The sequence below is a fragment of the Coptis chinensis genome, chromosome 3 (assembly GCF_015680905.1).
Source record: "Coptis chinensis isolate HL-2020 chromosome 3, ASM1568090v1, whole genome shotgun sequence".
Classification (NCBI taxonomy): domain Eukaryota; kingdom Viridiplantae; phylum Streptophyta; class Magnoliopsida; order Ranunculales; family Ranunculaceae; genus Coptis; species Coptis chinensis.
This window is the reverse complement of record NC_141458.1, coordinates 53714298-53742078: the sequence shown is the minus strand read 5'-3', so window position 1 is coordinate 53742078 and position 27781 is coordinate 53714298. Positions and strand designations below refer to the sequence as shown.

At 36.0% G+C, this 27781-nt stretch overlaps 1 long non-coding RNA gene across 33 annotated transcripts; it reads right to left on the bottom strand.

Annotated features, from left to right (window-relative positions):
• Positions 1 to 3335: 3335 nt before the first annotated feature.
• LOC147510020 (uncharacterized) lies at positions 3336 to 27391 on the bottom strand. 33 transcript variants are annotated; one of them, XR_015218698.1, is made up of 16 exons: positions 26943 to 27391; positions 26768 to 26824; positions 26608 to 26672; positions 25190 to 25285; positions 21048 to 21465; positions 19932 to 20055; positions 12543 to 12628; positions 12182 to 12244; positions 11064 to 11152; positions 10371 to 10452; positions 9354 to 9675; positions 8478 to 8590; positions 8007 to 8156; positions 7260 to 7452; positions 6249 to 6964; positions 3336 to 3487 (listed from the first exon to the last, which is right to left on the bottom strand). It is a non-coding gene; the product is annotated as an uncharacterized LOC147510020 (long non-coding RNA). The 33 variants fall into 33 exon arrangements; XR_015218713.1 differs by lacking the exons at positions 12543 to 12628; positions 19932 to 20055; positions 21048 to 21465; ... (2 more) ...; positions 26768 to 26824; positions 26943 to 27391 and adding exons at positions 10592 to 10691; positions 11291 to 11414 and having other exon boundaries at positions 3341 to 3487; positions 7260 to 7378; positions 9354 to 9486; positions 9591 to 9675; positions 11064 to 11191; XR_015218684.1 differs by lacking the exons at positions 12543 to 12628; positions 19932 to 20055; positions 21048 to 21465; ... (2 more) ...; positions 26768 to 26824; positions 26943 to 27391 and adding exons at positions 10592 to 10691; positions 11291 to 11414 and having other exon boundaries at positions 3473 to 3487; positions 11064 to 11191; positions 12182 to 12218.
• Between the last annotated feature and the right edge of the window lie 390 nt (positions 27392 to 27781).

The window sequence follows — 27781 nt, the reverse complement described above, 5'->3', positions numbered from 1 at the left end:
ATACAAATTCTCCATTTTATAGGAACACACATGGAAACATATTCACCCGTAGCATTACGAACAATGGTAACCCCGATTTCTTAGGGACTACGTGAATAGGACTTACCCATTCACTATTAAAAATGGGATATATGATCCCCACATCGAGTAACCATAAGACTTCCTCCCTGACCACCTCTTTCATGGTAGGGTTCAAGCGACGCTGAGGTTTGCATGAAGTCTTCGCATTATCCTCCAAATGTATGTGATGCGTGCATACACCAGGGTCAAGCCCTTTAATGTCATCTAGGGACCAACCGATCGTGAAACAATGTTCCCTAATCACCCTAATCAAACGGGCCTCTTTATCAACAGATAACTGAGAAGATATGATCACCGGATGACTACCATCCGGATCAAACTGGATATATTTCAACTCAGCAAAAAGAGGTTTAAGCACAGGGGTGGGAGAAATTGGCAAAAAGGATTCCAGAGGATCCTCATCTTGAGTAGTGAAGACCTGCTTTGGTAAGTGGTCTTCAAACTCGGAAGGTAGAGCGTCAGAAGGATCTAAGAGGCGTTGACTTCCTCTAAGTAGGAGTCATCGTCGAAGTCGGAACTACCGAAGGAAAGAAATTGTTGCATCTGATTTTCTGGAAATGTATTGTTGAAATAATCTTGAGCTAGGCTCTCGATCATGCTAACTTCCCCATCTATAGACAAATCTAGTAACTGTTTCATCATCTTGAAAACATTTACCTCAACAGAAAGATGACTAAAGGATATGGACATCGAACCATCGCGGTAGTTTATGAGCACGTTGGCAGTTACCAAGAAAGGATGCCCTAAAATGATAGGAACAGAGTCATTAGTGACTTCTGTGTCTAGGATAACGAAGTCTGTTGGGTAGTAAAAATCTTGAACCTTAACTAGCACATTTTCAACAACACTCTTAGGATACTTAATAGACTGATCTGCTAATTACAATGTTATTTTAGTAGGTTGTATCTCCTGTAGACCTATTTACTTATATAAATAATAAAGGAGTAAGTTAACACTCGCCCCAAGGTCTAATAGCACAGTCGTCATATGGGTATCCCCCAAGGTGCATTGTACAGTAAGACGACTAGGGTCATTGTACTTAACGATTCCATTATGTTCTGATAGAGTTGGAAACTGTTCAGTTAAAAAGGCATCTTTTGGTATATTGGTCTTCCACCTAGTAGTACACAACTCTTTTAAAAATTTAGCATGTTGTGGTAACTTTTTAATAGCGTCAAGAAAAGGTAAGTTAATCGTTAGATTTTTAAAAACTTTCCTAATCTCATCAAAGTTAGTATCCTTGTGTAACATGGCTAGTCTCTGGGGAAACGCTGGGTTCTCTCTTTATTTAGTATATGGATCAATATGAGTTTTAACCTTGGCCGTTTTCATTTTGGGTTGAGGTTTAACTGGTACCTCTACAGGAGTAGGATCATCAGTTACTACTTTGGTATCTAGTAAAATATCAGGTGTAGGGGACCACTGGTGGGATAACAACAGGCATCGCTATGGCGTTATCGACCACTCTGCCAGAATAGTGAGTGGTGATAACATGTAGCTCACCGGCCTACAATGATATTTTCATTACTAGGATTGTCGGTTACTTTAAAGGCTGTGTTTGGCATTTTAGGATTAGGTACGGCTTGACCTGGAAACACACCTTTTGGTGGGGCTTTCTCTTGGGCTAACTAATGGGTTAAATGATTAATGGATTGTAAAGCCTGTTGGTTAGATTGAGTCATGGATTGGAAAAGCTGTTGGCTAACCTGTATGAAGGCATCGAAACGATCCGGTTGTGAAGGTGTAGTGGTCACAGGTGGTGTGACTGGAACTATCTCACGTTGATTATTAATGGGTGGGTTGCAATAGTTATTAGTAACCGGAACGATACCTTTATTATCATTATAATTATTATTATAATTATTATAATTACATTGTCCTTATCCTTGTCTCGGTGGAGCTTGATTGTAATTTGGCGCTTGCCTAACATTTTGATTATTAAACCCTAGAGGTGTAATGTGATGATTATTTTTCCAACCAAAGTTGGGATGTTGTCTCCAAGGCACGTTAGGTTCGCTATTAATGGAATAAACATTGTCCGGTTGAGCGGATGGTTGTTCATAGACTAGAGGACAATAGGAGTCTAGATGCTCAAGGCTGTAATAGAAATTACATGGAAGAGTGTTTGACGTTCATGACAGGAGTAGGTTGTTGTTGGACAGAAACGGTTTCTACCTTTTTAGTGAGAGATTCGATTAAAGTTTTAAGCTCAGGATTAGATTTAACCTCAAACATACTTGCAGCCTTAATTTTGGAAGAAGAAGTACTAGAACGGGGGATGTCATTTACCCCTTTGATTATTTTGGCGCGTTTAGATTGATCTTCCAAAAACATATAAGCCTTAGATGCACCTTTACTAAGGAAGATACCCCCAGTCATTATGTCAAGAACCTCTTTATGGTGATGTAAAAGCCCTTTGAAAAAGGCACAAACAAGCGTGTCTTTTGCAAGGTTATGATGTGGACACTCAATGAGAAGATTAGTGAACTGATTCTAGGCCTCTGAAAAGGATTCATGAGGATTCTGGTAGAAGAAATGAATCTTTTGAAGCACTTCATCTGTCATTAGCGGTGGGTAAAACTGTTCCATGAATAATTGAACAAGTTTGGCCCATGAGTCCACAGAATTAGGCGCTTGGGTAGTTAGCCAAGATGCCGCCTTATCAGCGAGGGTGAAAGGAAACACCCTCAATTTAATTTGCTCGAACCAACAGTAGGATGCTGAAATGTGGTAAGAACTTGTTCTATCCTACGCATATGCCGATAAGGCTTCTCATGGTCTAACCTATGAAAAACTGGTAACAAATTAAATATATTTGAGGGGATTCAAAAATCCCCCACTGGGTCTACAAGAATGATGCAAGACTTAAGGGCTATCGTTAAGGGCTTTATAAAAATCAGAGAAAGGAGTCTCTATTTCGTCAGCCATTTGTGCAGGTGTAGTGTGTGGTATTCTAGATAGGCGTGTGTGTTGACATTTACGATAAAAAACCGAAGATGGTTTACTAGTACTGGACCTTAGTCTCATACAAGGCTAAGGCCAATATAAAGCAAACTACCAACAAACAGTCAAACAACCCTGATATGCTAGAAAAAATCCTCTAACAGGAGAGGCGAGGAACGGAAGAAGGAGTACTTAAATGCCTCCTTGCTACGCGTTTGAATAGCGTCTTGTATATACGATCACAGTGTATTCACGAAGTTAGAAACACTGAATAACTTAAACCAAATTAGTTGGAAACTAACCTGTGAAAATCAGACAAATTCATAAGTGGGCACGGGCACGTTTGGAACTAGGAGTAGAAGGGTGCGTGCACGCTCTTGCCTGAACCAATATCTAGTGTTTTTAGGGCGTGCGCGCTCTCGAGATAGCCTACGATGGGCATGGGCCCGCTTCGTGTAGATTTCTGAAAAAAAATAATTTATGAGCCAAACAAACACATTCAGAACCAAACAAGGGTGGGTGGGTTTTAATGGGATTTTGGTAGGGACGAAAAAATTAAAAGATACGAATTTAAACAGAACTAAGATGGTAGCGGCGCCATTTGATAAAACATAAAAACTATTGTTTACTCCTACTTAACTAATTAAACTTAAATAGAAGTAAACGATACAGTAATTGCATTCTAGATTATCAAAGTTATTTACTCTCTTGAATCATGCAATAAATGGAGTAGAGAATTCGTTCCACTCCTAGTCCTTTAAACGTAAGTTTCCGATATCTTAATCGATACTAACAAAATAGTTGAGAGTAATGATTTGAAATTATAATACGATGGCAATTGAACTTAACTAAGATTGTTTAACTTATACTATGATAATAGAATATTGAAATGTGAATATGGAGAAGGGATTAGGGATATTCGAATCTACTTGATGTATTCCTAATATGCTAGTGTCGATTATTGCAGTTCTAATCAAATAAGATTAAGTGTCGATCCCTAATTACTCATGGCAATCTCTGCTAACTAATAATTAGCATGTGAGGAAGTCCAACTCATTCTCATGGCGAATCAACTATTCTTCTAGAGTGAAACTCTTTACAAGCAATAATTCTAACCAAAATGTCAAGTCTTCATCAAGCTTCATCAAATCCCTCTAATTGAGGTTTAGCTAGATGTTATTAGACTATCACTAGTTTTCGAACCCGTCCTACGAACGGGTGTGGTTATATTAAATTATTCTAAAACAGAGCTATGAGATATGAATATAATATTAATTACTTATCTAAATTTCTTGTAAAGTGAAAACCCTATTACCCTTGATTAAACCCTTTGACATTTTTTTTGTTGCTTCATAATGAATGCATCGAGTGTCCAATTTTTCGTTCAATGCAATTGCATTGAGTTTCTCATTTCCCGTTGAGCCTAGTCTACTTCATTGCATGTACAACATTGTTTGTATAATTTTAATTAATTTTTAATTTAATTAATTTTTTTTCCCCTTTCTAATAAAGACCACTCCAACAACAATAGCAATGCACCTTTGACATAATTGAGCCTAGTCTATTTCGCGTCTGGGTCCATAATTCAATTTCTTGCCTTAAGATTCTTTTGAGTTAGAGTTGTCAACACCTACTTCTATGCATGACTCCATTGAACTGATTGAAGGTTCCTTCCCCATAATGAGTTTAAGCTTCATATGATATTTAAGCATGCTCGAGTCCTTTTGGTAAAATGAAAATCAAAGATTATTTTCATAACCGGATTTTTAAATGAATCGGATTGATGAAATTCCACAAAGAGCCAAAGAAGCTAAACTTCTTGGAATGCTTCCTAATTTTGTTGTGCATGAGTTGCCACCTCGAGTCCTCAACACCTGTCTAAGATCTTATGGGATTCCATAACTTGTAAGAGTAATCCGAAAACCAAGTTCCATCCATAATCATCTATTATTCCTGCTAACGGCAATTTTCATTGCTAACAATAATGGACTGCCCTGAGCCTTATAATTAGAAACAATACCAAAATCTTTGTCTATACTCCCACCATTTTGGCATTGGTTTCTTTTAGTATGTACAGTCCTACTATATTGGCATTGGGTGCTTTTATCCTCATACGCTATTTACATATTTCCGTCAACACATGCAGTTATTCACTAATACTCTACTGCACCTATATTGAGTGAAATACACAAGTAGTATTGAAAGAAATGTTAATTGGTTAACTCTTACACATAACATTTTGATAGATTAAAAAACATTATAGACCCCGGAGTAGCAGGGCGATAGTAACATTCCTGAATCCTGATTCTTTAAATCTCATATGGTTTGCAGTTTTACAATATCATTTTCTACCAGAACTTGTTTACCTTCCACAGAATAAATAAACCTTCCAAAAGATTAGCAATAGAATAAAATGAGAGGCTGTTGTTACCGTAAATATAGAGCGGGAAAATACAAAAAAAAAAAAAAACTTTGTTACACTTCTTATAGACCAAATAATGATGCACAACCATCAATCAATTTCAACCTTTAACACCACAGAATACTAATCATTGTCTAAGACAACTCTTTTTATAAAGTAGATGAATTCATATGTATAAACTACATTGGAATTGAAGAGGCCAAAGAAAAAAAAAAAAAAAGCTTGGCAAGAACACCAAAAGCCACATAACTGGTTTCTTCTTGCAAATGGCAATTCAAATAGATTTTCGTGGGTTGTTCATAGTTGCACATACATTGGAAAGTTCAACTGGAATCCTAAAGCACACAAACAATAACAAATAATATTGCACTAAACAAATAATATTGGTTTAGTTAGGAGTCAATTATGTACTTAATTAAGTTCACAGAACCTAGTTATTGTGTCAAGTCCTGGTGAATATATACCAAAAGCTTGCCGATCTATGGTTAAACCACATGCATATATATGGTAGATAAGACTAATGATTTTAGATTTTAATAGAGGTCACGTAAATGAAGCCAAAACACATTATTCAGAATGTCTCACCAACTTTGAGTAATGTGAAGATTAGATATTGTTGGAAGAGTTTGAAACAAAAATTGTTACACTTCCTTAAGTGAAACCAAAAAAATTTTTACTAATAATTTTTGATAATTTCTAATCCTTTTACCAATTAAGGAAGTGCATGCTTGCAAGCTTTTTTGAGTAAAGTATAAGTGAGGGTGGTGAAAAGGAAACGTAATGGTATCAAGATCTTGTTTACCTGGTCAAATATGGGATACTCGACAGGCGCTTGTTAACCAAATTGATTGCAAAGCGATGTCAAGTATTCCTGCACCTACAAATCCACTCTTTGAGTGTTTAACGCCCGGATACTAATAGCGCCAAACAAAAACAATAACGAAAAGATTTTCTGTTAAATTCTTACATGCATCAAAATTAAATAAAGAAAAGAACATAAATAAATAAAACACTAATGAAATACACAAACATTGCCTCAGTCCCTCATTGAATGAGTTATGTTAAAAGATAGGTTTAAGATAACTAAGAAAGAAAAAAGTTTAAGATAACTAAGAAAGAAAAAAAAAAGAACTAACCTTGAAGGAGTTTCAAAAAATAAGTTGCGCCAAAAATCTAAAACTCCAAACCATTTTTTTTTTTTTTTTTTCCTTTTGCTTTAAGTTGTGATCACAAATATTATGGTTAAATTGTCTAGGGGAATGGGGGAGAGAAAGAGCAGATGTCGAGACAGCTAGTGTAGATTTCTTTTTTCTACACGCCTATGGATACCAAAGTACAATATAATCCAACAGACAAATCAACTCAAGACTCAACCTCAATTTGCATAACACTCGCTCTTTAGCAATTTCCATTGAACACTCGTCCCTAAGTCCAACGCAAAGGTGCTCTTCTCCACTGTTTGATGTCATGATAATCACAATGTTAGAGAAGTCCACCGAATGCCATTGCTTACTGTACCTTCATTAAACAATTCCATATAATAAGGTTTTCATCCTCAAAGAGTTCCCCAAGAATATTTTTAGCTAGTTCAAATTTACCATCATTTGAAAGAACTAAGATTAATTAGGATTGATTCAATTGGTCCTCCCGACTTATTTATCAATTGGTACAATAGGTGGAATTGGTGGTAGTGCGGAAAACACACATGCCAGACAATAAAACTTCCATCTCCTAGTCATATAATTTGTTGGCAAGTAAAACTAACATATGGCATATAAAACATAATACGTAATGACAATGAACATTCAATAACCTGGACGGCCTGCTTGTTGATTTTGGCGTAGGTATCAAATCGCCAAAGCGTCAATCCATTAGTCCACTTCTTTCTATGTAGGTTCAGCAGCATTTTACCCTCAAATTAATTCATTCTTCCTGAAATTATATTGATTGAGTAATAATGCCTGTTCAACCCATGAATCAATGATCTTTTCATTTATGTCATTTACCTATTTGAAAAAATGTATATTCATAAGACCTCAAACTCGGTGAATAATCATATATGTTTGATTATGTGTATATTAGGAGTAGATAATTCAACAAAATCATAGCACCTGCTCTGCCCCAAGAGTATCAAGCATCACACGAACAAAAACAAATACTAAAATGGTGCATATCTAATAAGCAGAGGGACTATCTAATGGACCCCAATCTTGTTTTGCATCCTTGTAAAAAATCAGAAACTTAAATCTCTATGCAAAAACACTATAAATTAGAAACATGTTTTCACTTCTTGACATGTAAAAGAATATATAAAAACTTGCAAGGGATTCAACTATACGTAAGCCACTTGCAAGGGTTGTAATTACCCTAGTGCAACTCAGCAAACTCTTCTTTCTAGATAAACATAGTAGTATTTTTTATTTTTATTTTGATAACATAATAGTATAGTGGAAACCACTCTTAATTCTTAAACAATATGACCAATGAAAATAGAGCCTAAACTTACCAATCAAGTAAAGTGAAATAGACTAAGTAAGAGCATGGAAGGACTTTTGCTTACACATTTGGAGCAATAACACCACCATCTTGTGCCAAAGATTGATGTCGTATGTGTTAACGATAGTTATTTATTTCTCCTTGTCACCCTTGTTCTTTTGAGCGCATGTAGTCTCCAACTTTGGAAAGGGTATGCATTGCTTATAGATTGGTTCTGTACCAACAATGAGAAGCAGATAGATTAAATCCAAAAACATTAGCTCTTAACAAAAAATATGACAATCTTGTGGCTTATATTAAAACAAAATCCGGTTTGGACTCGAAGTTCCTGGGACCTGTGGTGGAGAAGGGAGATACCCTTATAGAGTATGAAATACTATGTATTGATGTGATCTATAAAAAAATTCTTTTTTATGGTAAAGTTTCCTCCTCTTGTTCAATAAAAGCTTGACCTAATAGATTGACTGAACACTCAAAATTGAAATTGATATATATTAAAAATTGATTGAAGGTAAGAGAAGAAGAAGGAACAAACCGTGAATTTGTAGATTGAAAGAACACGATCAAGCATCGTTATTTTCTCTGCTGATTTAGTTCCATTGATTATTTTATCACCGATCAACTAATCCAATACCAAGCCAATCTTAGCTTGAAATACAAAGACATTCTTTAATCGATTACCAAACACCAATATATCTTTGTTTCAACCATATCGCAAAACATAATTTTCAAAGGGAAAAAATGAAAATCAATTCAACGGGATTGTTTATGCAAGATGATATAATTACTAAGAAATTACACGGGGAGATTTAGATGTAAATCTCAACTCAAATAATCTGAAGAGTTAAGATTTTACCTTATTCCCCAATGTTCATCTATAAAATTACATTACTGACATACCCATTCCAATTACTGTAGCTTTTTATATGTAGTTCCCCGACTTGGAAATTAATCAAACTGCTTGTAGGTATAACATGATGCATTCAAATTGAAAGGAAACACTAAAAATAATAACTTAACTTAAGAGCTTTCAATACAATTGCTAGTGTGCCCATGGTGCAATAATCGAGTTTCAACAGCAGCATTAGTACACTTCAATTATAAAAAAATGAACTCTTAATAATAGTTTGTAAAGGATGGGTATTAGTAAAATAAGTTTACGGCTATCACTATTATCTTGAGGGTCCCCAAAATGTTTAACTCCCTACTCCAATCAATTGTACCCATACCCCATAACAGCAATCCCTATGTTCAATTCCTTCAAATGAACCTCAAGCCTTTTGTGTCTCCTTTCAAACACAACAAAACTCAAAAAGAGTAGTTCAAAGCAACAAATGCAAGAGATTGAACCTACTTCTATTTTATTAAAATATTCAATAATGGAAGGGGATAGTATGAAAAGGGACAATGCCTAGAGAGCCAAAAGGGATTCATTCTTCCTGAGTAGTTCTCAAAGAACGGCAAGCATATAGAAATTTGACAATCTCCTGACTTTGGATTCAAAGACTTGCTCAACCATTCAAAACTTTGATCAAACCCTTTAGCTTCATGAAATTTGTTCGGGTTATTTTGTCAAAAATTGAAAGACTTGCTCGACCATCTTAAATGACTAAAGTGGCTTTTTGTAGTCTGTAGTTTTAGACTATACCATTGACGTGTGAAGAATCCCATAGAGTATCCCCTTTAATCATAATGCGGTGAGTAACATTATAGTATTTGCAATTGCTCCATGCCTAGTGAGACAGCATTGTCAACTATTAGCAAATAAATTTTGATACATAAAGTAATTACAATAAAACTTGTAAAATTGATTGACATATCATATACAATAAAATTTCATCGTTTCAAAGACATAATCGCAACCCATCATGCAGGTGTCACCAAGCATGATAACATAGGAGGCAAGTGATGGATTAATACTAATCCATTATTCTCCATTCTTAGTTTGTACCTCCAGTCCATGTACTTGATTTTTGTTAAGTATTCTAACGAAACTTGCATTAGTATACGTTTCTAAACCAAAGCTCTCAAAGTTCATTCTCCTCAACATCTGCTTCTAGCTTAGATACTTGTCTCCGCGTAGGAACCAAGAAATATATGACCAGGTGGAATAAGTAGTAAAAATTATTATACTACTATCACTTGATCAGAAATAAATTGAAGTTCACTTGAATTGGGATATGACCAAGTATGTAAAGACAATCAAGCTTCTGAGCACAAAAAAATAATAGTTACATTTTTAATGCGATTAGAATTCGTGTAGGAAAAGAGAAAAATCTAAGAACACTACTTTTAATGTTCTATCTAAGCAACTGGTTGTAACTCTACATTGTAATAACTAATAAGCAATTGGATATCTACGTGACGGTCATGACATCAATTAAAAAGCGGCATTAATATTTGCAAAGAATTAAAATTGGTTACTTACGTGACACGAAATACCCAAAAAGAATGTCCCACTCCGCAATTTGTTCTCTACTTCTTTGTTGATCAAGAAGAATGGCCCATTTCTATGTTACAAAGATAGAGTTTCAGTAAACCAAGTTAAAAACCTCAATAAACCAATACACGTTCAAGTTTTACAAAATTAATCCTAAAATTGCCCCATCCTCAAATTTAAATACCACATTTAAAAAAGATGAACTATACCTCAATTATAAATTAATGTAAATTTTGAGAGCTGGCGATGGATAAAGAGATTGCAAATTAAAAGTTCCGCGAGAGCAACTGGTTAGAAGAGATGAGATTTCTAAGGAACAAAAGGAGATAAATCAATAAATTTTACTCATATTTTGGTACAAACGGAGAAAAAACAATCAATTACAATTGAAAACAAACAATTTTCAAAATCACAACTGAAATTGTCGGATTCTCACATAAAAAAAAAAAAAAACCTTTGTATCTCTTGAGATAAACAATTCTTTTTCTCTTCCTATGAAAGCTCCTATCAGAAGGTCTTTAAAAATAGGATGGTGTTTTAGAATTGCAATGGTCTTAAATTCAACTATGAGATAACGCATCCTATCCACTAATTACACACTGTAGATGAAATTAACAAAACATATCCAAATCAATAAATCCTCCAAACTTACAGAATATTATACGAAGGTAAAAACATTACTTATCGTGAATCTTCTGAGAGTGTTGCATACTCCACTTTTAGCTTGTTAACCTGCGCGGTCAAATCCTTTAGCATTTGGACTGTATCACCTAGAATAGTTGTTTTGTCATTCTTTGGCCGATCAGGGTCTACAATGTGCACGTTAGTCTAGCATACATAAGTCTCTCATAGTTTCATAAGCGCACGACTATCAAGTGACACAGAAGATAAATAAGGATATATGGTACCTAGTGCATTCCCTAGTCTTACTCAAGAAACTGCTCATTTAGTGGGTCCCTTCTCAACTTGTCATGGTCTACCTTCATAACTTTTCTTGCATTAACAGGATCTTTCACTTCTACTTTTCTACAGCTAAAAAATGTGGCTTCCATTAATTATGACAATTTTTACAGTAAATCTTTTCTCTGCTATTCTATCCTTTCTACACATTAAATATTTTAGTCCTTTTACACGTGAGGAGAATCCAATATCAATCCAAAACAAATGTGAAAGACAAAGCATCTGTAAAGTGTATGGGGCATGGGTATGGGTATTGGGAAGACTTAATTTATATGCTTATCGATTCTACTAACTTTATAATGGCTTGAGTATCAAGTTTTCTTTACTTTGATTTCTCGATCAACAATTAATTGGTTTTGGAAAATTCATCTCTTACAACTAACAATTAAAAGATGAATTCGATGGTTTTGGAAAATTAAACTGTGGGAATAAGAAGAAATATTACAACAAAAAATTAACTAAAAAAAATAAAACAGTTGATACTTGAAGATGGAAATTGGTAAAAAGGTAAAAGAGAATAAACAAAAAACAATAAGAGGGCGCATACCTGATATGAAGAAGAAATTGAAAAGATTGGAGATAAGAGAGACAAAATTTAGTGAGAGAATCTCTAGGGGTGTTTTTAATTTTAGTCGTTATGTGTGTGTGTGTTTTTAGGTGAATAGGTCGTGGGTTTTTGGCGGGTCTAGGGCTTTCCAGTCTATGTTAGAGACATGTATTGCAGTTTTTCTGTATGTATGAAAGTTATACATTGACCCGTATCATTTATTTTTTTTTTTTTATGGAGCAGAATTTTATGAGCAAAATGTAAAAAGTAAAAGTTAAGTAAGATGTTGGACCTGGTGCTTAAGAGAATGAAGAAACTTGCACCAGAAACATCCGACAATCATGCGATTGAACGTCTTTGTTGCGGCATAGATACAAAGTGATTGAGTTGATGCCCGATAACGACAAAGCCAGAGATATAACATTTCATTACATAAAACAATGTAAATACAATGCGGTTTTGGCCTTCTCGCTCTAATACAATCACTTAATAAAAGGAGGAGCTAGATAAAAAGAGGAAAATTTGTGTCAATAAGTTTAACAATAATCATATTGGCAACCATTTCAAATATTAGATAGCATAGTAATTGAAGAAGCACCAGAATCCTAATTTAACAAAGAAGGCAATATAGGGAGGGGGGTAGCAAGATTCACCTCATTTTCATTTAAATGTTGAAAATTGTCTTCTCTTGCTCATCAAGTTGACAGTGATGACCTTGGCTTATTAAATGAACCAAATTCTAGGGGGAAATATGATTATAAATGTTACTTATAAATATGAGAACTGGAAGTAGGCATAAAACAGAATGAGTTTCAACAGTAGCACATGAAATAATAATGTACAAAAAAAATGTGAAGTTGCAAATGTAGGGACCCATTATCACATTGCTTCCTATACAACAGTACAAAAATTCCCATATAGCCGGGGACCAAGTTCACATTCCCAATTACAAACCTCACCACAGTGCTTTGGTTCGGCACAAAAACTTCAAAGGTTCAATATCATAACCAATTCAAGTGGGGGAAAAAAAACGTAAAAGAACCATCCATATATCGGATAGACATATAGAAGATTTAACACAATAAAGACCAAAGATAGAAACTTAGTCTACAAATATTTTCCGACCTATCTGATTGCCAATTAAAACAAAACTTCTACACCTCATGCCCATGAGTCCAATTACGTGTTTTTTTATTAAAAAGAAAAAAAAAAAAACGAAAGAAAAAACCCCTATTGGGAACAACAAATGGTAGACATCACCGCTATAGAAATATATCTTTACGCATGAAATGGAAGGGGTGAGGATATATACCAAAATATGGACCAAAAATTATACCACAATTTTTAGAAGTCACCAAAACATGCCTAGTACAAAATACCTTTATTGAGCTCCGGACATCCGTTAATAAGAAAATTGAAAATATCTAAATATGTCTTTAGTGCACTTGGGGTCGAACGATATTGATCGGCAAATCCACTCTATATCCCGAGCTATAAAGTCAAGTCGTGAACTTCGTATTGCAAAAACGACCAAAGAGCCAAAGCTAAACATCATTAAGGAAAAATAGATGAAGCATTAGCATTAATCTGAGTTCCTCGGATAATGTAATTTCTACAAAAAAAATATTTACCGCATTCGGGGACGAAGGGATTGCTAGAGCATGTTGGATTTCAAAGAGAATATGGAGGAGCAATGCTTGAGTGCAAAGACCCATTCGGCTTTATGAGTAGAATGTGAATGAGGGCTTGAATTACACTAAAGTAATTAGCGTGAATGGGCTCTGTTAGATGTTGTTTCTCTTTTTTTTTCTTGCCGATTCATTGTTTTCTTTTTTTTTCTCATGATTTCTCGTGACTATGTACTCATCAGAGCATCTCAAGGGTTGTTTTTAATTTTAGTCATGGGTTTTTCTTTTTTATTTTGGGAACAGTCGTGGGTTTTTAGGGCGGGTTTCCATTCTAAGTGGGAGACATGTCGTAGTTTTTTTCTCTATTTTTTTTTCCGTAATCCTTCTCCTGATTTCTCGTGAGTAAAATAGGGTACTTAAAATTTGCTGAGGTGGACACTCTCAGAGAGCTTGAAAAGGGACTGCTATTATATATATATATATAAATAAATAGACATATATAAAGAAGACATAATGAAGAATCAATAATGAACTTTTATTAATCTAATGAATACTGAAGAACAATAATTAACTAAGGTTTAAACTAATAACTAAGTCTAAAATCTAATTATTTATTTCTAATTAATTATATCTATCTAAGTTTAAGTATATTAAGAGTTATGCCTTAGTCCTCTTTATAAAAGAGAGGCTAGGTCTATATTTTCGTACATGGGCTTTGGAGCCTTGTTTTGGGCCTTTGAATCAAGCTCAAAACCTAATTACATAAGTCCAAAAAGGGTTTCTCTTCTGGAAATTACTGCAATAGCATTTTCATCCACTTCTGCTCCTTTGATTGGGTCAAGGCATGGACCGTTAGAAATCGCTTTCCGAGCCAGTCGTTTTGACATATAATAGGCCCAATTCCGAGGTCTGCGTCCCAAGATACAGCCTGTGGAAGTTATGTTCACTTTTTTGTTCTATTTCTGCCCGCGTTGACTTTGACTTTTCAGCTTTGACCAGGCTTTACAAATATTTTTTCTCCTTGAATCTTGGCCTTTAATCATGGAACTTCTTAGCAACCAACCTTTGCTCCTTTATCTCGCAAAAGTGACATGTTTCTTCATATATTTGACTCCAATGCCTGAAATACATAACATACGTAAACCGTACTAACTCTTATTTATTATACACATAATTAGTCTAAATGTAATGATATTAAGAGGTGAAAACTACAGTTTTGGGCTCTTATCATCTTTTCCTGGTCTTCCTCTGCAAGTGGTATTTGATTGTACCCACTATATGCATCCATGAACGATAGGAGTTCGTGTCCGCAAGTTTTATCTACCAGTATATCAATTCTTGGTAGGGGGAAGCTGTCCTTGAGGCAATGATTGTTGACATTTGTGAAGTCTATGCAGAGTCGTACCTAGTCGTTGTTCTTAGGAATGGCTACGATGTTAGCTAACCAGGTTGGGTACTTAACTTCTCTGATGAATCCCACATTTTTTAGCTTTTCTATCTCTTTATTGATGGCTTTCTAAAATTTGAGTGCTAGTTTGTGAAGTCGTTGTTTAATAGGTTTTACATTTGGATTGACATTTAATTTGTGGCAAGCGACCTGTGGGTCGATTCCAGACATATCGATATACGACCAAATAAAAACATCTTTATTGAGAGATAGAAATTTGACAAGTTGCTCCTTAAGCTTGGGGTCGAGATCAGCCCCTACATAAACAAATTTTGGTTCAATATTTGTGCCCAAATTAACTTTTTCTCCTTGCTCGATTTTCGTTTGCTTCTCTTTAAGCTTGTTTCTTCTGATGTTGGAGGGCTGGAAGCTTAAGGATCTTGCAGCTTTGGGCTTTCTTTTGCTTGGATGACCTGAGGTGTGGTCGTGGTTGTTGTGCTGACTTGATTGTATCTATGAGCCTCTAGTTAGTTGCTTCTGAGCTCTATGATGCCTTGGGGTCCGGGGAAATGCAACACTTGGTCCAAGGTGGATGGAACTGCTTGGATTTTATGGATCCACCTGCGTCCTAGGATGGAAGTGTAGGACGACTTGACATCAATCACGCTGAAACGTGTTGAGATTTTGACCATGTCCTCTTTTCACCAATGGAGACTGGTAGGATGGCGTCTCCAAAAGCATCTGTGCGGTCTTCGTTGAACCCATAGAGTGGTGTATTTGATTCTATCATCACCGAGTCTGGCAGGTGTATGTCTTTGTACGTTTGATAGAAAAGGATGTCGCAGGAGCTGCCTGGATCGATGAGGACTTTTTTTACTGTCCACCCATTGATTTTGCCGTGCACTACCAGGGCATCATTATAAGGTAGGCACACCTTGTCTAGATCGTCCTCCATAAATGCTATGGAGGTCGTTGACTGAGAGCTAGTAGGAGTGACGACTTCAGCTTTTGTAGGAGAGGTGTTAGATTTCTTGCAACGCGCCTACACGTCTGCACTTTTCTTGACCTGAGGTTCCGTCGTTAGAGGTGTCTGTAATCATGTTGATTACCTTTTCCTCGTCGTGGTCAGAGGAGTGCTGCCTCCTATTATGTCTCGACCGACCTGGAGATTTAAATTGTCAAGCTGTTCTGCTCCTGTTTCTATTGTTAGCAGGTCTTTCATGGCTTCGACTCCTACTTTTGTGGCGATTGGCATTCGAATTATGCCTAAGGTCACTTTTCGATAGGAACTCTTACAGTTTTCCCTCCTCAACTAAGTCTTGGAGGTAGTGTTTGAGGCTCCAACACTCATCTGTGTCATGGTGTTGGAGTTTGTGGAAGTGGTTATATGGACATCCTTGGATTTCTATTACTTTGTTGATGTTGGGCTTGAAGTATGGTGCTATATAAATCTTCTTCAGGGTCTGGCTTGGTGTCTTGGAGAAGTTGGAGAATTCCCATTTTGTGTAGGAGGGCTTGTGGGAGCTGGAGCCCTTGTTGTTGTTATTGGTGTTGTTGCCTGAGTAGTGATTGTTTTCTTTGGGTCCTCACTTGTCGTTTACTGCGAGGACTTCTTTGCCCTTGTGCTAGGCTAACCATTCTTCATACTTGATGTACTTGTCAATTCTATGGTACAGGTCGTCTAAGCATTCTGGCTTGTTGCACATTAGAGACCCTGATAGGTCGGAGTCGTCTAAGAGGGCGTTGGTGAATGCAGAAGTGGCAAATCTATCCTTTAGGCCTGGCTCCATTGATAGGAGTTCCTTCTTGAAACGTCCTAGGAAAACGTAGATCGTTTAGCCATATGCTTGCTTGAGTTAAAACAAAGAGTCCAGTCGACTTTGTTTCTTCCATTGTAGATGAACTCTGTTGCGAACGTCTCAGCTAGCTTGTCGAAGTTGCTGATTGAATCAGAAGTGAGCGTGTAGAACCATTCTAAGGCTTCGTCCTTCAAGCTGGTTGGAAAGAGTTTGCACTTTAGGTAGTCGTACTCTGGAGCACTGTATAGTGTGAAGATTTGGGTGAAATGAGCTACATGCTGGCCTAGACACGAGCTACCATCGTACAGTGGGAATTTTGGTTGGATGAATTCTGAGGGGGATGCTTGTCCCTGATTTCAGTGGTGAATGGTGACGCTTTGTATGTCTGGAGTATCTTCTGAGCGATCTGGATCGCGCTGGCTTTGTCGTTTGACTTCTCCAACCTTTGGACGAAGTCTTCTAGTCTTTGATTGGTGGTGGTTGTGAAGGTTGTGACAGCGTTGTTCTCCACTGCGTCTGGAGTGCCGTTGTTGGCGTTGGAGGTGGCTTGCTCGCGCATCGTTTGGTTTTCTTGTTGCAGGGTGATGAAGGCCTCCTAGAGTGTCTTCATCTGCTCTACTAACATTTGAAGTGATGGGTCCATGGTGATTTTTCTAACCAACTTCGTGGGCTTGAGAAATAAATTATCAGATGTGGTAACCAATTAACTCTTGCAACCAAAAAGTGGTTTCATGCCTTAACCAAACCCTATATAATAGTGATCATTTTCATAGTAAATAACTTTTCACTGGCTCGAGAAACGTTCATACGAGTGAAATTTCACTAAGGTGCAGTGCCCGTTAGTGTGCTTTGAGCCCGTAAAATCTCCCAGTAGGCGGGAGACGTGCACAACCTATATGAGCCAATCATTAATAAACTCATATGTAAATAACGATTAAAAGTTAGTGATTTTATATGTATTATACAAGTTAAATCATCTAAAGATTAAATCAAATTAGTACAATATGCATTCGTACAAGAGCTGCCAGAATTGTTGAGAAATAATCAGTGACTAACAATGGTATGACCTCCTTCTCTCTTTGCCCCACTTTTCAAATAGAAATAAATATTTCTAAATTCTAAAATACATACCAACTCAATATTATGGTTGGTGATTATTTGCTTAGATTATTAACAATATTTAAACAATTCCTGGGAAGTGAATCAATTGAGGGATTAGCTCTGATATAGGGTTCATGGGATTACAAATCTTTTTTATGTAATAAAATTCATATATGAAAGAGAATATAGGGATTTTAGAGTGTTTGTGAAGTTTTTTTGACTTTTTTTTTTTACAGAATATAGAAATTGATGTGCAACTGTTGTGCTGATGACATATATGTTTAAACTTTAAATATGATAAGCTTTCACCACCACTAAAGCAACACTGAAAAACTGCTTATGTGCTGAGTGGTAGTTGTATTTGCTTCAGTATGTTTTGCATTCTATTTTTAGGTTGTTTTGCATGGCGTGGTAAATATAATTGATGAACCAATTGGTAAAAAGATGAGATACAGCTAACAAAGATTTGCCTGTGCTTCGATTTAATCAAGAAGGTAGCATGAATAACTATAGGCATTGATCATTCCCTTAGGTTTCTTATACCCTAATGTCAGGTCAACAGTACGTCGACTCCTCAAATTCAAGCACCGCCAATATGTTCTCTAAGAGGTGTTGTCTTCTATACGACCACATTTTATTCGATCTATGTCTTCTTTTAATTGTGCATCTTCTTCATGACTCCATAGAGCATTTTCTTTTTTCAAGGTATTGTTCTAGCATATTGTTCTTGATTGCTTAATGGCTTCTTAGATTTTTGGGGTTCTCAATTGTTGTGTTTGATTGTGTTCTTTATGGTTAATCTATGGTATTTGGATTAAAATTTTAGTAGATTGTTTAATTTCTTTTACACTCATAGACAATGTTAGTATCTTTTAAATTGGTTTATGAAAAGTAGAAAAAATATATAATATAAAATGAGGAGTTGTGGTGTCTAATGGTGCATTTAGATTGATTGTTTTTTTATGGTTTGAACTTCGTTGAGACCAAAATTAGTTTTTTATAAAAGATTTGATGATTGTATCATAAGTGTATGGTGTGACTAATTAGGCACTTTTGATGTGAGAGAAACTGATCAAATCTCAAATATCTTTTTTGGGAGTGTACTCGACATGCATATAGAATAAACAACTTATATATTGATATTTAAGCAGCTCTTTTTTTCACTTTGTTTATTGTTTTTGGGTTGTTTGATGAAGTAGTGATTTTATTATGTTTGTATGAAATGGTAACTTAGTGTGTCTTTGGGTTTAAGGCTCCCAAGTCTGAAGTTCTGAATGTTTTTGTCTTATTGTGTCCAAGCAAGGGCCCTAACTTAGTTAAACCCTGAATATATGCCAACGACATAGCAATAATATAGGTTTATTTACTCATGCATGTAATCCACTATTCTCTTTGTTGTTGTTTCTTTGTATGCCAAGTGAGGATGAGATATTTTATTCTTTAATCGGAATTTTTTCATCTATACAAGTATTTCTGTTATTAAGGGATTTTGATTTTTCATGTGTATGTGTGACATTATTTTTGATACAAGGACCTTATATGCCTATATCTTTGAGCCTTAACCATCAAGAAACAGTGTCAATAATAATGTATGTAATGTATCATCACTATGTGGCAGATCATCCAAAAAATCCGGCTAAGCATAATTGTCTTGGTTAGCTTCATCTGACCAACTACCACAGTAACTGCTTACAAATCGGGCTATACATTCTTGCTACTAATTTGTAAAAACATGTGTTACGCCTTGAGCATTTATCTTTTTTTTTCTATTAAAATATTAATTATGTTATCTTCCTGACAATTCTTATGAAAGAAAGCAAGACTAACCAAAAATCATTACAATATCTTAGAGAATTGTATTGTCAAAACTCTAGCAATCCTTTATAAACTCTTTCTCATGTTGTTGTTGGGCGCTTCAATATCCTTTTGAAACATGTTTTCTTTTTGTAGAATTGTTATTGGGCATAAGTTTTAACTATTTATTGGATCCATTAAACTTAATCTTTATAAATGTATATTGTGCTAATTATACACTCTATTTTGTTGGAATTTTGTTCAAGTCCATTAACATATAAAGTAGGTATTGAATTATGTGTATAATTTCTTTTTATCATGTAGTTTGCTTACCTTTGACGTCTTCTGCAGGTTGATTACATCAGAAGCACATTGAAGACCAAGTTTGTTTGCTAATTCAACTGTGGAGTGAATTGAACGACCTTCTCATCCAGTCATCTCTGAACACTACTTTATTCTGTTATGATGCACACTACAAGAGATCAGGCTTTTAGCAATGCTTCAAAGTGTAGCAAAAGCTAGCCAAACCGTAACAAATGCTCTTTTGCCACGCTTTTAGTAGCATTGTTAGGGCGTTGCAGATAATGGCGAAGCAAAAGACAATAGGCAACGCTTAAAGCGTTACTAATACTCTTACTTTTTACCACAAACAATAATGTTGCTGAAAGTTGTAAAAACGTAGCAAAAACTATTTCCGAGTTCTCTTTCACAAAACATATAATTATGTTAAAAAGAGCATCAACCACGGCATAAGCATAGCAAAAAAAGACATTGGCCACACTTTTCATGCGTTGCAGATAGTTTTGCATCTGCAACACTTGTAAGCGTAGCAAGAAATTGACTTACTTTCAGATTCTATATAGTTTTGGCAACACATTTGGCCAGTTTTGGCAACACATTTTGCTGTAGCAAAAGATGGTATGTGATTCAAATATTTGATACAGTAACAAGCTTTGGCAACGCCTTGAATCATGGCTAAAAAGGAGTCTACTAGTTATTTATTTGATTGTTTGCCACACTTTTTAGTGTTGCAAAAACTTAAACGCTTTTATTCTATTTCACAGGTGACCTGTTTCCTGTTTTCAAATTTGATAACAATTATATCATAGAAGATATTAAACCATCAAACATCAAATGACCAAATCCAACAAAATATTTTCATAAGTTCAACAAAAAGATGTTACAAACTTGTTCAAATTTAAGTATAGAAGTATCATTCAAAGTACATCATCATCATGCATATAATATCATATCAATCACTTCATTCAAATGTAATGCTTGTATTGCCAAACTTGTCAGGTTCCATTAACGCTTTAGGTTTTACTCACAAAATATGATATGTTGTAGCTCAAATCTACTGCTCCTAAGAACTACAAGAAAGAGAATAAGCAGAGAAATAAAGAATAACAGCGTGTTGTCAACTAACGGCCGACCCAAACCAGTACCAACCTAAATGAAAGTTCCGCATGCTCTCACCTAATGGCCGACCCAGCACCTTAACTGTGAAGCCACATCCAACACCAAATTTTCAGTTCCAACAGGTCATAAAACCATGGGGACTACATCCTAGTTTGTCTTGATATACACCATTCAATAATACAACTACACAAACAATAATAAACTGAAATATAAAACCTGTGAATTTAAACTTCAAACCTGATTCAATTCATTGCCCTTGGAATTTGAAATGCAACAGTGAAAACGGTTCAACAAACAAAGTTATAACAAGAAAGTTATGACCAAAACAGTATACGTTCTAATTAACCCAAGTACATGAACAATTTTGAAAATCCTTGCTGAAATATTGAAAATATTGAATTTTCAGGAGGTGAAAACTTATTGCACTCCAAGTTTTGTGGTTGAATACCTAATAACAAAACATAAGTAAACTATTACAATCAATGAAAATGGTTTTATATCATTCTAAACAAGTTTTGTGTGATTTAGCTCAAAATGCATCATAAACCCTACTTATACTAAAAAAATCAGCACTTAACATGAAATAGAACCCACTAACTTCAATGTAATGGGGTTAAAATGGGTGTTCACAAGTGTATATGGGCCAGTTGATGCAGCAGATAAGGAGCAATTTTGGAAAGAACTAGCTGATGTAAATGGCTTGTGGGATTTGCCATGGTGTATAGGAAGGGATTTTAATAGTATAAGATTCACAGAAGAAAGGAGAAACAGCAGCAGAATCTCAAAAGACATGAGAATGTTTAATGAATTTATTGACAGTTTTGGGTTGATGGACTTCACTCTGTCCGGAGCTAAATTCACATTCTCGAATCACCACGAACGTCCCAAGATAAGCAGAATTGATAGGTTCTTGGTGAGTACGTCGTGGATTGAGCATTTTGATGAGCATGGGGAGCAAGCACTGGGGTATAATCTTCCGATCATCGTGTTATTCTCTTGGAAAAATGCCATGCTGAAGGAGGCCCTCGTCCCTTTAAATTTGAATTAATGTGGCTGGAAAAGCGAGAAATTGTGGGGTTAATGGAGGGATGGTGGAATGAGATTGATAGTTATGGGAAGCCGGGGTTCGTCTTTAATAAGAACCTTAAGCATTTGAAACCCAAATTGCGAGAATGGAATAGGGATAAGTTCGGTAGAATTGATCCTGAAAATTAAGGAATGTCAGAAAATATTGGGTGAGCTGGAACAAAAAGAGGAACAAATGGATCTCTCTAACCAGGAACTTGTTCTTAAAGATGAAACAAACAAGATATTGGAGCAAACAAATTTGAACAGGGGAAGAAACTTATTGGTTTTCAAGGGCAAAGACTAAATGGAACAAGGAAGGGGAGAGGTGCACATGCTATTTCCATCGGATTGCTAATGCTCGTTTTCATAGCAATTCGATTACAAAATTAAAAATTGATGGCCAGTGGGTTAAAGATCAGGTGGTAATGAAAAAGCACATTGTTGATTATTATTCTAGCCTATACAAAGAGGAATGTTTGGACAGACCTACTCTTGATGGGCTAGAGTTACCGTGTATAGAGGAGGAACTAGCTATATGGATGGAGAGGAACTTTGAGGAAGATGAAGTCAAAAGGGCTCTCGACTCTTTAGCAGGTGAAAAATCTCCTGGACCAGATGGATTTGCAATGATAGTGTACAAAAGTTGCTGGCACTTTATAAAAGATTCTGTCATGGAGGTGGTCCGTGAACTGCAGGAAAACTCATTTATTAACTGGAGATTCAATACTACTTTTATCACATTGGTTCCAAAAGTGGATGGGGCAGCTACAGTGGCGGAATACATACCTATCAGCTTACTGGGTGGAGTGTATAAGATCATAGCTAAAGTGTTAACACTTCGGCCTAAGAGTGTGATGCACAAACTGGTTGGGGCATATCAAGGATCATCTTTAGAGGGACGACAAATTCAAGATGCGGTTTTGATAGCAAATGAACTTATTGATGCCCGTCGAAGGAATGGTGATCCTAGACTGATTTGTAAGATTGATTTTACGAAAGCATTCGATAGTGTAAGCTGGTCCTTCATTGACTATTTGCTGGGTAGATATGATTTCGGAATTAAATGGAGACGGTGGATCAAAGCATGTTTATCTACAAAGACACTTTTGGTCCGGTCAATGGCGTACGAAGGATTCTTCACTAGCACAAAGGGCCTGCGACAGGGAGATCCTCTATCCCCATTGTTGTTTGTGCTTGTCGCGGAGTCACTAACAAGGATGGTATTCAAAGCTCAAGACAATGGTATGATTATAGGGTTTAAAGCTTCAGCTACAAGTCCGGGTATTCCCATACTCCAATACGCCGACGATACTATCTTCTTTTTTGATGCTAGAGAAGACCAAGTGCTCAATTTAAAGGCTATCCTAATGTGGTTTGACGCGGTCTCAGGGTTGCATGTTATTCTAAGTAAGACTAACCTATATGGAGTGAATGACATCCCCAATTTGGATGCTTTGGCCATGGTTTTGGGCTGTAGGACTGGTTCATTACCATCATCATATCTGGGGTTACCGTTAGCTGCTGGGTATAAGGCCAAAAGTATGTGGAACCCAGTCATTGAAAGATGCAGCAAAAGATTAGCTATTTGGAAGCGCAAATATTTGTCAAAAGGAGGTAGGATTATCCTTATCAAGTCCACACTTGCTAGTATGCCCATCTACTTTCTTTCTTTACTCATTATTCCAGTATCGGTGGCTGAATTACTTGAGAAAATGATGAGAGACTTTCTTTGGGGTACGACAAATGAGGTGCAACGTTATAATTTGATATCTTGGGAAAGAGTATGCCTTCCAAAACAGTATGGTGGACTTGGTTTTAGACGTATTCGAGATGTGAATGCCTCTTTGCTTTCTAAGTGGATTTGGCGTTTTGGTAGTGAAGAAGAGGGTTTGTGGAAAGATGTGATCAGGGATAAATATGGAATTGTCGGAACAGGATGGTTCACGAAAAAAGTCAGCCAATCAGATGGATGTAGTCTTTGGAAAGGAATCATGAATCACAAAGATATGGTAGAGAGAGAGTTAAGTTTCAAGCTTGGAAACGGAGAAAGAGTTATGTCTGGGATAATAAGTGGTGCTCGCAAATGCCTCTAAAAGAACGTTTCAAAGATTTGTATGTCATTTCTAGTAACAAGTCTGGGACTGTTCAGCAACACGTTATATGGGATAATGGTGTACAGTCGTGGGATCTGAAATTTAGAAGGAATTTGTTCGATAGGGAGCTACTACAAATCTGTGAGTTTCTGAATTTGCTTGCTACTCAAAGAGTTAATGAAGATCATGATAAATGGAAGTGGTCAGGGAAGGTTCAACCGTTTACTCCGAAGTCAATGTATAAGCTGATCGAGGAAAAGAGGATACAAGCTTTGCACTTGGGAGTCCTTAATTTTCCATTTAGCAAAGTTTGGAATAATAGAGTTCCAACCAAAGTCTCATTCTTTGTTTGGGCTTTATGTTGGGGGAGGACCTTGACGTGCGATAATCTTCGAAAGAGGCAAAATCCTAGTTAACAGGTGTGTCATGTGTACTAAAGAGGAGGAAACTATTCAGCACTTATTCATGGATTGTGAAATTACACAAATTATATGGGATTATTTCATGCATTCTCTTAAGTGTCGGGGTGACGCATCACAAGGTCTGATGGGGCAGTTCAATTGCAAGCCAGATGGTAGAATCTCCACTTTTGGTCGGATTTTGGCGAAGGTTATAGCTCACGCAGTTACATGGTCTATATGGTTGGAACGCAATCGTCGAACTTTCGACGATGAGTCTAGAGATGTCCAACAGCTTATAGTCAAATGTAAAACTCTTATGTGGGCATGGGTGTCTTTCTTACCTAGTGTTAGAGGTTTGAAATTGGACGACCTCATTTTTAGATGGGAGTCTGTGATTGAGGGGTAGCATTTATATGTATTTCTAGTAGTGTGAATCTCTCACACTACATCTTCATTACTATTAATATAAAATCTTGTTTTGCTGATAAAAAAAAAAGAACCCACTAACTTCAATTCAATTCTAACACAATTAGAACGTACATCAATTATTGAGTAAAGTCTCTAGCATGCTTCTAACATGGTGGAAATAAAGGGGGAGGACGACACCTACCTCAAACTTTGAGCAACCCAAGCTATAAAAACCAAAACGGCTCCAACTTCAAAAGTGAATGTTCCCAAATGCCATTCCCCACAAAATTTCAAACCACTTGAAATAAAAATTGAATAAGAAAGAGCAGAGCTTTTATAACAAAAGAAATCAGCAAACAAACCCCCACAAGAAAAATAACAATCAAACCCCAAATAACGTTGTAATTAAAGTTAAGAAAAAACGTGAAGGAAAAAACTAAACATCCTGGTAGTTGTCGATCAGCCACAATCAAAACCCCAAATCTGCTACTTGAAATTCAAACCCCCACAAGTTAAATCAAAGACATTGTCTACTTATATAAATTCAAAGAAACCAAAAGGAACAATTTCAATATAAAATAAGATAGAATATACAAGTCAAAACCATCATGATTTTAGCAAAATCGAAGATCCTACAAGACACATCATTGGGTAGAGAGGTGTTTTTCCAAACCTAAAAGGCGAGTCATGAGACAAACCAGTATATTGAATTAATTCTATTATGGCAGGCTTACTTGTGAACTGAATTGCAGGCTCATACTTGTGGATTAATTCTATAATCGAAGATACAATATGTTTGCTAATACTAACTTGCACCAAAGATGCCTCTTAATACTTATATTTTCATGAATTACTAACCTTTATATTTCAATCAACCAACCAGGCAACTAGGGAATTAACAGATAGCATTCCCAAGCAGATCCCAACTTTTGGTCAAACCTTAGGGCAAGTTCAGTTTGGTAAAATACTCGGTGTCAAGTGTTGGAACCAAAAATCAAAGCTCTAATTGACACCAAGTTAGGAATCAAAAATTAGAATCAGAATATTATATAACATATAACCCTTTGACTAACTCAACATCTAATACAACCCCCAACAATAACTTCACAAGTAGAGTAACGAATATTACCAACAATACTTCACAAGTACTAGATCGAAAATATTACAGATTCCAATCGAAAATATGAAGTTGGTTTGTGTAAATAACTACACAACATCAATTTACATATACATGTAACTTATGAACTAGCTACATGAAGATGAACCAACACAAAACATTAAATAATGCTAAAAGGCAACTTACAAATATTCAAATATAGTCTAAATATTTTATAGATACCTGACTTCACATTATTGTGTTCAAAAGGAAAAGAAGGTGAACAAACAAGGTAAGGACTTGTGTTCCGCTAGCTCAAAATTCAGTTTCAAACACTTATGTTCTACACATTTAAATAATTGCAAGCAACAACAAAAACAATTAAAGTCCCACCAGCCATAATGAATTAACACAACTCAACACAACAACATCAAATCCAAAGCGAACAAAATATCTACTTTCTACTTTCTAAATATTCTACTTTTCGGGACAAACAATAAACTGAGTTTGAGCAAGAAATTTACCAATAACTTTGAGCGAAAGTGGTTTAGGAATTTTATCGAACAAACTGAAAGCCCTCAACTGCAAGCTTGAAAGCCCCAAGATTAACAAATATATTTAGCAATTAAAACATTTAATCTAGAAAACCCAAAGATTTGAGCTTGAAAACACAAATACTCTTACCAAATAGCAGCTGAACTGTTGTTACACGTCAGTCCATGATAGAGATCTATGAGTTTGCTCAGAAAGAGAAAAAATAAAGAGAGATTTAGACAACAAAAAAGAGACTCGGCTTATATATAAAGATTTAACCTTGAAATACTAGTATGCCATGAGGAGTGAAGAGAAAGACCAGTACCTAAGAGAGTGGAGTAAAAACCAGTGCAGCGCTAGAGAACTGAAACATGATAAATATTTTGTTAAAGGAGAGATAAGAGGGATTCAGTGAAATTGGAAGAAGGCGGGAGGAGAGGGAAAGAAGGATTTTGGTGAATTTTTTTTGGAAGCTAAGAGAAGGTGACTGTTGATAGCAGTCGAAATATAATAATACTGCTGGTAGCAGTTGAAAATGATTTTAAGGCCGTCCATAAGTATACAACGGTTAGTGGCAGTCGGATACTAAGTGTAGCCCGTGTCCTAAATTATGTGTTTTGACGTAGTGCCATGCGTGTCGCCGGCGTCGGAGTGCTTGGGTTTTGATTTCAGTGAGAGAGAGAGAGGAGTCGGTGTTGAAGGAAAAAAAAAAGGGTTTCTTTTTTCTGGTGGACTTGTCGTGTACGATAAGGTTTGTTTTGGGCTTTGCCTTTGTTTTTTTCTCATATTTAATGAAAATGAAAATATGGGCGGGTGATTCTCATTTTTCGTCACTGAAAAATCAGTGCCAAGCATAAGATGCGGATAATTGGGACGCTTGGTGTAGCTAGAGCTACCCTGAACGGCATAACCAATTCTAGTATCAACAACGCTTATGGATGTAGCAAATACTGACTAGCGTTTGCTACACTGGCAAGCGTGGGTGATGACATTTAAATGATGGAAAAAATATTTTCTTCCAAGTATCAGCAACACTTTCAAGCGTAGCAAGAGAAAATGAGTATTTGCTATGGTCAAAAGCGTAGTTGATGACAATTAATGGATTATAAAAATAATTTTTGTTTTTTACAAAATATAAAATAACTTTAGCAACGCCAATAAGTG